Source organism: Petaurus breviceps, unplaced genomic scaffold (assembly GCF_028583685.1).
Source record: "Petaurus breviceps papuanus isolate PSGF00001 unplaced genomic scaffold, PetGlider_PUasm1.0 90849, whole genome shotgun sequence".
Classification (NCBI taxonomy): domain Eukaryota; kingdom Metazoa; phylum Chordata; class Mammalia; order Diprotodontia; family Petauridae; genus Petaurus; species Petaurus breviceps.
The window spans coordinates 11,895,502-11,906,412 of NW_027187361.1; the positions used below are offsets into that span (position 1 = coordinate 11,895,502).

Below are 10,911 nucleotides of genomic sequence, written 5' to 3' on the forward strand. Positions count from 1 at the left end.
ATTCAAAAGGAATAGATGTACAAAACAAACACCCTGACAGATACAACATGGGAAAGGCATAATTTGGTGGCAGTTGTTTTTAAAATGATCTGGGAATTTTAGCGGACTGAAAACTCATTATGAATCAGTAGTGTGATGTGGCAGTAAAAAAAAAAAAAGCTAAGGTGATTTAGGGCTGTATCTTGAGGCATAGCTTTCAGAAATAAAACAGGTGATAGTTCAATTGCATTCTGCCATCATGTAATGGTAATGGGAATTTGAAGATCTTCCCTACCCCTAAATAGGTCTAAGGGAATTTGAAGACCTTATGATCACATGGAGCCTGTGGTGAATGGAGCTTGCTGAAGGGTGGAACAGAGTCCACAGGAAGCTGGGAGTCTGAGCAGTTAGAGCTGGAGGGAGGAGAGGATGCACCAAAGGAAAAAAAAACTACGCTTATGAGTGTTTGTTTGCTCCTGCTGTGACAGCTAGGCTTGTGAGTGTTTGTGGGAAGGTTAAAGGATGGTGTGGCTCTCTGCTGTGTTATAGTGTATTAACTTCTTTGTTGCTATGACGGATTCAGTTTCCTGGTGTTGGGATTTGGCTTTCTGGTGTCTGAATAAATGTTTTGCTTCTGTCTTCTCTATGGAGTGTCTCTTAAATTTTGTGATTGATAACTATGCCGGCATATCCATAGTCACCGTTGGCGCTGTGAATATTGTATTGATGCTACATTACATCAGATCTCATCTGAAGCATTGCATGCAGTTCTTGGTGCCATACTTTAAGGACATCAATATGCTAAAAAAAAAAAATCCAGTGAAGGACAACCAGTATGGTGGTAGGAATTAAATCTGTTTCCTATGAGAATTGGTTGGAGGACCTGGAAATGCTTAGCCTAGAAAATATGAGTCAGTGGGGTCATGAGAGCTGTCTTCAAATATTTGAAAGACTCTCATGTGGAAAGGAGGAAGTAGAGGATATAGCTTCCCAAGGTAGTGGGTTCCTCTTTCCTTCAAGCTCTTCAAGCAATGGTTGAATGATCACTTGTCATGTTATATTAGGAGTTACATTCATATATAGGTTGGGCTAGATATCTGCTGTCCCAGGGATTGTATGGGCCTGGAATAGCTTTTCAAGGAGTTTAAGAACAAGGCAGGCTACTGGTGTTTCACCTATGTAAGGTCATGTTAAGATCTAGCCAATCTGCTTTTGTCCCTCACCTAAATACAGAAGGAGTGTGACCTAGTTGCCAAAGTGATGTGAAGATATTTCTTTGGATCATTCCATTGCACATTTTAATGCATTTACAAACACTGCCAGCCTCTTATATAAGAGTTGAGTATCCAGGAACTAAGAAATACATTATTTCCTGATGTGTTGCACTATTACTATTCATCATTACCGTTTTTACTGTGGTTGTTCACCATGAATATTTTATTTTCAAGTCTATATTTGACTCTAGAAAGAAAAATGAATGTACATGGTAACTAGAGTTCATTTCATTCAAGCAATAATGGGCTCCTGAAAATTCCCAGAGTTTCCAAGGAAAGAGAATACACATTTGGGGGAGGGGAGGAAGGGGAGATGCTGTTTGCTCTAATATTTACCAAATATTTCAACAGTCTACTGTGTTACAGAATAAATCAATTTCAATCCTTTGGTTCACCCATTCCTCTTCCTCTGTCTCCCTATCTCTCCAACTTGGAATAACTATTTTACTTTAATATTATATATTACATAAAGAAACATTTCTTTTTAGAGAGAATAATTAATAATGCGTACAGTGAAAAGGAGAAGCAATTAGCCATAGCAGATAAAGGGCTGGCCTTAGAGTCAGAGTAACATGGGTTTAAGTCTCCCCTCTTACAGACTGTGTGATCTTAAGCATGTCAATTCACCTTTTGGCGCTCTAGTCAAATTATAACAGAAGACATAGAACAGCTATAGCTCTGCCAACTTTTCACAACAACAACTTATTATAAAATGAAAGGTCTAGAAAGCTAAAAAACTCAAAACAGTGAAAAGACTCTTGACTTTGTAGTCAGAGGACCTCTGTTGAAGCCTTATAATGCTACCTGTTATCTAAGTGATCTCAGAAAAGTCACATAAGTATCCTGGGCCTCACTTTCTTCATCTGTAAAATGGGAAGATTCAATTATATGATCTCCAAGGTATCTTCTAGTACTTAATTTAAGTTCCTAATAAAAATATCAATTTATGTTTCTTTTCAACAAGAATATAATTTAAAAACAATAAGCAGCAGATGAGAGGCAGGAGATGATTCTTGTGGTTTTTGAAAGTGAAAGACTACTTTAGGTTTGAATTCTCCCCAGGATCAGAAATTGCCCTACAGCAATGGAAAGTTTTCTAGATATAAAAGAACCTGTAACTTCTTCAGTCCCCAAATCCTGCAGGTCCCTTAGCAGAGAAATGGACCTTCACTTTTTCATACTTCCTAGGTTTCTACATAATTTTTGCCCAGGAGACTTATAGTTGACAGAAAACTAACTTAGAAAACCATTTTAAAATCACAGTAAAATATTCTTACAGAAACATTTAAAAAGGAGACTATATGAACTTTTTGATGAGGGGGATAAAGAGAGACATTTTCCTTACTTAAGACTGATTTCACTTTTCCCTACTTAATATATTTTCTCTTTCCAAGCCGAGCAAAAGTTTCTAAGCCTCTTGCCACATATAACTCTGAACTGGACATTCTTACAGAGGCCAAATAACATATCAAATTCCAGACCATACTTGGCTTTCACTTCTTGGAGTGCAAAATATGTGACAGAGGGCTCCCCATCAAGGGATGAAGCTGAAGGATGAAGTCAGTTTAACTGACAAGATGACTAATTACATTCCCTCACTTGCATGAAGTGCCTTCTTAAATTTTGCATTTTATTTTCTTTTCAAGACTGAATAGTGAGCTCATTCTAGGTATGGAAAGAATAACTTAGAATCTATATATCAGATATAGTTTTACAGAACAAATCCTTTTATTAAGGGCATTTCTTCTGTGAAGTTTGGATTCAAAGGGTCACACTTGAGCACCTAGAGGGCCACATGTGTCCTAAAGGCCGCAGGTTCCCCACCCCTGAGAGCCAAGATTAAAAAAGTCAAGAAATTCAAACTGGAACTCCTGTTCCAAAGACACGAGGATATTGATAAGTCCAGATTAGTGCAAATAATGAATCCAGTGAAGTGGTCACATTATTCAAATTTGTGCTTTTTGAGATTTTAATTAGATGTTAAATATGATCATTGGTTTCAGCCCAGTATAAACTGCAAATTTGAATAATTCCACCACTAAATGGGACTCATTGTGCTAATCAAGACTTATCTCTGTAACACTAGAAGCTCTATAAGTTGTGAAAAATAAAATAATTTTGAGAGAAAAAGTTTTGAGGTAAATTATAATATTTTTTATCAATCACAGCCAGCAAATGCTTAACAAAAAGGGTTCCTTTTCCTTTCCGTGATCAGAGAAGTAGCATGGCCACTTCCTGAGGCTTACATGCCCTTGGATGAGAAGTGTTCCAGCAGAGGGCAATCAACCCTGATTGGTTAACAATTAATGAGAGGTGGACTTTACAAAGAGAAGGGAGCTCACTCCAATGAGGGGCTGAGAGTGAGATTCCGTCATTCTTGGACAGAGTGACTATCCCCACACTAATAAAACCTCCAGCCTTGGGCAATCTTCACAAAAGCATCTATCTCCACCCAAGCTTGATTGAGAGGAATTCACCTTAGATTGTAAGGGTCAGGTAGAGCTGAAAGTTAACTCAACCTTCAGAGACTAAGATTTTGCAATGAGGATAATAGAAAAAAAAAGGGGAACTGATCTCATTGGATCATTAGTTATTACTAATCATTTCTCTCAAAGAAAAGAAAAATCCTCTCTAAACTGTACATAACAGTTTCTCCAGCTTCTAGGTAAGTGCTCTACAAGCAGTAAGTGCTTAATAAATGTTTGTTTAAAAGAATTGAATGAGGTCTGGCATATAGAGTGTTCTTATGATTTGAGCAGATGAGACTCTGGGTAGCCATTAAGGAGAACCCGACTTTGAAAAACCCAGATGTGGGTGCTTCTCCCTTTGGTAACTATGTATGTATTGCCTGGGTCAGGCAGTTGGATCTGTCTGTTGATCAGTGTTAATTTCTCAGATAGTTAGAAGTCCTGTCTGTTGGTCTTTGTTTCTCTGCTTGTATTTTCTCTCTTTTCTTTGTTTGAATTTTCTCTGAAGTTCAGGGTGATGATTTTTCCTCTGAACTAATGAATATAATTTAAAAAGATCTTTGAGCCCTTGAAGAACTATCTTTCCTATCAAAGTAGATCTACAAACCTGTGCTAGTAGCCATCCTGGGTATGCCAGTGTAATTGCCACTACACTACAGTTGTGTGTGTTCATGTGTGTATGTGTGTTCATGTATGTGTGAATGTGTGTATGCACCTGTTAAGACCCTTTATATTCATCTTGCATATCCAACTCAATGGATATTGATAATATATATATATAATATAGAATGACTCAGTGGACAGGATGTGGGACTTGGAGTCAGGAAAACCTGTGTTCAAATCCTCATCAGACATTTACTAGCTATGTGATCCTAGGCAAATCACTTAATCTGTGGGCCTCCGTTTCCTCATCTCTAAAACAGGTATAGTAATAGTACTTACTTCTCAAGATTGTTTTGAGGATCAAATGAGTTAAAAATAAATAAAGCAATTTCCAAACCTTAATGCGCTACATAAATGTGAGCTAATGTTCCATGTTGTAAAGTATTGGTTTGATTCTACTTTTTGTCCAAGTTTTCCTATTTTCCCAGAAGTTCTTGTTAAAATGAGGAGAAGAGGGAGATTTCCTCCATAATTGATATACTTGAGTTTATCAAACAATGACTTACCCTTTTCTCTTCTTCTATTCCTTGCTTATTTAGTTTGTTCCACTGAGCAAGGTTTCTGTTTTGTTTTTTTACTAGGATCAAGTGGTTTCAATGACTACAGCTTTATAGTACTATTTACACTCTACCATTTGTACTTTACTCAGTTATTGTCCTTGAAATTCTAGAACATTTGTCTTTTCAAATGAATTTTGCTACTATTTTATCTACTTCTAAAAAGTATCCTTTTAGTAATTTTATTGCTATATTGATAATGACTACATTAACTTCAGAAATATATCGATTATTTTTATATTGGCATAATCTGACATGAGTAGAATAGCTTTCCAATTATTTGTCTTTTTTTAAAATTTCTGTATATAATTATGACTGGTATTTACATAACTAAAAGATTAGCTCGCTACTATTTTATGCATTTTATAATTATGGTCAGTGGGATTATGTTAAATTATGTTAATGGATTTCTCTTAAATTTCCTATTTTAAAGACTGTATGGAAATGCTGATGATTTTATGAATTTCCTTTATATTCTGAACCTTTGCTTTAGCTATTAATCATCTTACCTTTTATTTTGCATAACTCTCCTTTTATTTCTGGAATCTTTTTTATCATATTTATGTAAATCATACATGTATCTTGGTAGGTTAACTTCCTGCAATTTTATATATTTTGTCATTATTTTAAATGGAAATTCTCTCATCATTTTTACTTGTTTTTGTATTAAGAAAACTTACTGTAACTATTAATCATTTCAATTAATTTCTTCTCTGATTTTCTGGGGTTATCTAAAAACATTACCATGTCTTTTGTAAAAAGGGCAAATTTTTTCCTGCTTTTCACCTATGTTCATATCTTTGATTTTGTTCTTTTGTCTTATTTATACAGCTAAAATTTCTAGAACTAAGTCACGTGATAATGGGGAGAATGAATATAGGATCATAGATCCAGAGCTGGATCCCTGAAATCTCTAGATAAGAAAATTGAGACCCAGGAAGGGTAAGATACTTAGTAGCTTTGTTTCCCTAGGCAAATCACTTTAACCTCTGCCTCAGTTTACTTATCTGTAACATGGGCTGTTATGGGGATAAAATGAGATAATATTTGTAAAGTGCTTTGCAAATATTAAAATGCCATTTAAATGGCATTATTATTACCCAAGGTCAGAGGTATTAAATGTCAGAGGAAAAATATGTACCCAGATCCTATGGCTCTAAAACCAGTATTCTTTCCATTATATTACACTGCCTTTCAAAGGGAATTTTTACTTTTACTCCTGTATTTAATAGGAAAGCTTTTATTGTCTCTCCATTGTAAACAATGCTAATTCTTGGTTTTAAATATATGCTTTTGATGTACTAAAGGATGATCTTTCCATACCAAAGCTCTTTAGTTTTTTTTTAATACAAATTGGTACTGAATTTGAATAAAAAACATTTTTGTATTTATTAAAATAATTATGTAATTTATGCTATCGCCATTGTTTATATGATTAATTATATCTCATGATGTTAAACTGTTCTTTCATCCTGGTATTATTCTGATTTGGTCATAGTGAATTACTGAGACTTTTGTGATGATACTCTAAAAAATGTCACATTAAATAATGCAGAATATGGTATTAAGATGATACTGGTGCCTAAGGCAACATTAAATTAAAATCTAGAAAGGGTTATGATGTCTCAAAAGCAACCATGATTTCTGCCTTTTATTAAAAAAATTAAAAAGTCCTAAAAACCAGCGGAATGCAGAGAATGAAAATTCAAAATTGTTGCCCAGTGGATTGTTTTCGCACTTTGCATTTATAATCTCAACTCAAAGAAAAACTGATTAATGGGGTATCCAGGCTGCCAGTGTTGAGGTTAAGTAATCCTAAGACAGTTTTCAAAAAATTCAGATTGAAATACATAAAAACTGTATCATTTTGGGACACTTTCCTAATGAAACTATCTTTTGTATGGGCTGTCTCCTCCATATTATTATTTCCGAATATAAATATATCATGAGATATGAAAGCTATTCTTTAATTTTCCCTCCCTGCTTGATATCAACTTTGAAGCTTGAGTGCATTCTATAGCCAAATAAGTATTCTAGAATAATAAGAATGTATATTCTATTATGAACAGTTGTAAAAAAAAAATAGGACTAGCTAGGTTTGGTAGTATGCTCCATAACCTCTGCTCCTGGGGAGACTGAGGCTGGTAGATCACTTGAGCTCAGGGTTTTCTGAGCTACTGTAGGGCTAAAGATATTCAGGTGTCTACAGTAAGTCTGATACGAATATGGTAAATTCCCAAGATCTGGGTGGCAACCAGGCTGCCTAAGGGAGGGGTGAACCAACCCAGTTCAGAAACAGAGCTGATCAGAGCTTTTGTGATGGTCAGCAGTGGGATTAGGTCCTGGAGGGAATGCTGCACATCCAGCCTCCAAAAAAGGCAAAACCCAAAAAGTAGGGATAAAGTCAGTTAGTTTCTAGATTAGTGATATTCCTCCTGGATCAGAAAATATTAACGTACTGGGTACAAGTGATCCAGAATACTGAGAATTAAATGATAAATAATCAGTTATTTTGAGAGAAGAAAAATTTTAGAAGTTAGTGGATAGCCTGATTTGTTGTGTTAGAAACCACTTTTCTATTCTGTTAATAATTAATATCTTGTTCATGTTCACCGCCAAAGTCATCAGTAATCTCTGCCATTCTCAGACATCTTTGGCTCTGACAAAGATGTAGAAGAAAATGTCATATATAGAATAAATTCTACTAGTCAAACTTTAAAACGTTCTCTTTTACCAATTACCATGTGTTGTTTTTTTTAGCAACTTAGATGTGTAATAGCAAAGATAATGTATGCTTACACACATAGCTCAGGTTTGTAGTTCTTTTTTTATTTCTTTTTTTTGCTTTTTGGAGGAGGGGAAAGTATGGCAATTAGGATTAGGTGACTTTCCCAAAGTCACAGGGCTAGTAAGTGTTAAGTGCCTGAGTCTGGATTTGAACTCAGGTCTTCTTGACTCAGGGCCAGTGCTCTATTCACTGTACCACCTAGTTGCCCCAGTTTGATTTCAATAAGCATTTATTAAACACTACTATATACAAGGCACTGTGGTAGGTATTACGAACACAATGACCAAAACCAGAATAGGCTTTGTCCTCAAGAACTTTACATTGTATTTACATTGTATCAACATGTAGATAGATTTATATACATATATAAATATATGTGTGTATGCATATATTTGTGTGTGTATACACACATGTTACATACATGCACATATAATATATGTATGTATTAGATAATCAGAGAAGGGAAAGAGCAGAAATGAGTAAGGAGATCAGAAAAATCTTCCTATAGGAGGTGGAGCCTGACCTAGTCCTTGAAGAAAGCCAAGGATTCTAAGAGACCGAGGTGAAGAGAGAGTTCATTCTGGCATAAGGGCTGAGGTATGAAGATGGAATTCTGAGTTCAGTCACAACTAGTAGGCCGGTTTTTTCTGGAATACTTAATGATCGATTGATTGGAATGTGCAAAGGAGAGTAATGTAAATTAAATCTGGAAAGATGGAATGAAATCAGATTATGAAGGTTTTAAAATGATGAAATAAAAAGGTTGTATTTTTACTAGGGGCAGGTAAAATGATGAAATAAAAAGGTTGTATTTTTACTAGGGGCAGGTAGGTGGCACAATGAATAGAGTCCTGTGTCTGGAGTCAGGAAGACTCCCCTTCCTGAGTTCAAATCTGGCCTCAGGTGTGACCCTGGACAAGTCACTTAACCCTGTTCACCTCAGTTTCCTCATCTGTAGAATGAGTTGGGAGAAGTAAATGGTAAACCACTCCACCATCTTTGCCAAGAAAACCCCAAATGACATCATGAAGTGTCAGACACAACTCAATGACAAGTTGTTATTGTGTTTGTGTTTGTGCTTCATTTTCAAAGAGGATGATGGCATCAGGGAAATGATGATGTGACTTGCAGTTGACTTTGATTTGAGTGAGGGAGGGCTGTGCAAGGTCACCACCCTTACTTTCTCCTCCACAGCTAGTGACCAGATATATTCATGAGGATGACTGGAGATGGCCCAGGATGCAGTGGGAGACCCTGTCCCTTTCAGGCTAAAGTCTTTTCATGTACTCACTTAGAGTGAGGAAACCTCCATTCAGGGAATAGGCCTGTTTAAGAAGTTAGTCAAGGGATGGCCCCTTTAATTAGAAAAAAAGAAAAAATAATCAAGCTGGGAGAGGGAGACCCTCAGGGTTGCTGTTCCAAAGAGAAACAGTTACCACAGAAATTCACTGTAAGGCAGGAGGGCCCAAAATACAGCCATTAAGTGGAGCTTGGCCAGGGTCCTATTGTGGTGCAATCTATGAATTTCAGAGTGAAGTGGAAGGAAGGAAGGAAGGAAGGAAGGAAGGAAGGAAGGAAGGAAGGAAGGAAGGAAGGAAGGAAGGAAGGAAAGAGGGAAGAATTTAGCCAGTAAATCTGAAGTTAATTGGACAACTTCTGGTCATCAAAATTTACCATCCTTTGGAGAGAAGAAGGAGAGAGAGGGAGAGGGAGAGGATGAGTTGAGGTACTCAACTAGCTGGGTCCCCATTCAGGCATCTCTGCCTACTTACAGGTTGAAGATGTCCTTCGTTTTTGAAGAAGACCACGACATCAGGGAAATGATGACGTGACTTGCAGTTGACTTTGATTCTAGTGACGGAAGGCTGTGCAAGGTCACCAGCCTTACTTTCTCCTCCAGAGCCATCTGGATCCAGTAACCAGATATTCATCAAGACATCTGATTCTATCCTAGAGGCAGGAGGAAGCTACCAAAGTTTCTTGTGCAAGAGAGTGATATTGTCAGAGTACTTTATAATTTGAAAAGGACTTTTCTCATACCACCCTATAGCATATGAAATGCAGGCATTATTATCTTCATTTTATAGATGTAGAAGTTTAATAAGATCACTCAGCCAGTGCTGAATGTACCTGGGACTAAACCCATGTCTCAGATTCAAGCCAATAAAATTCCCATTCTTCCATGCTATATAATATTAATGCAAAAATAAATACACTGCTGATGTGGTTGTATGGAGAGCCTCAAGTTGTCCCTCACTGCTGGTCTATCTTTTTTTTTATCTATTTCCTATGTCATTTTCTGCAGCAAACCTTCAAATCTTCCTCTCTCCTCAAGCTCTGACCTTCATCCCTGCCTTGGACACTAAGAGCTGATGACTTGGTTTCCTGCTTCTCTTGGAAAATTGAGCCCATGCCTCAAAACTTCTCAGTATTCTGGTAACGAAAACAAACAAAGCCCCAGGTATTCCTGTTCTCCACTAAGGTTAAGCGCTGTACGTTTGACCTTGCTCCCTTTCTGGTCTCATCCAGGCATTTTCTCTGGCTGTACTCTATACCTGGAATGCTCTTGCTCCTGACCTCCACCTACTGATCTCTCTGGCTTCCTTAAGTCCCAACCCTTCTTAATTCTAGTGCCTTCTCTCTTTTAAGTGTTTCTTATTTATCTTGTTTGTACTCATTTGTTTGCTTTTTGCCTCCCACATTAGATGGTGAGCTCCTGTAGGGCAGGGACTATCTCTTACTTCTGTTCTACACCCTGCACTTAGCAGGGTGCCTGGTACATAGTGAGACTTAATAAATAAATGTTTACTGACTATCAGAGTCACACCAGTAATTCTCTCTCTCAAACCTCCAATTTCAACTGATTCCTTCTCACTTGCCTATAAAAATGTGAGGCTCTTTCTAAACTTAAAAAAGCCTGCTCATGACTCTACTACCACATCCAATTATCGTACTGTTTCTTTCACCATCTTCCCTGACAAACTTTTGCTCCAAATTTCATTCCTCTTTACTGCCACTCCTTCCTTAAGACTAACTCCCTTCTCAGTCACTTTTGTAACTATGATATGATATAAAACATTACTGAAACCATTTTCTCAGCAAAAAAAGGGAGAAGACGATTTTGACTGCGCTGAAGAGGACAGGAACGAGAGTAACGGATGACGTTGTTGTTTGCCCTTTGT

The 10,911-nt window shown here is 36.9% G+C and overlaps 1 long non-coding RNA gene across 1 annotated transcript; it reads left to right on the top strand.

Annotated features, from left to right (window-relative positions):
• Positions 1–3,643: 3,643 nt before the first annotated feature.
• Positions 3,644–9,919, top strand: LOC138149841 (uncharacterized). The gene is made up of 3 exons (XR_011165433.1): positions 3,644–3,918; positions 5,773–5,883; positions 9,504–9,919. It is a non-coding gene; the product is annotated as an uncharacterized lncRNA (long non-coding RNA).
• The last annotated feature ends 992 nt before the right edge of the window (positions 9,920–10,911 follow it).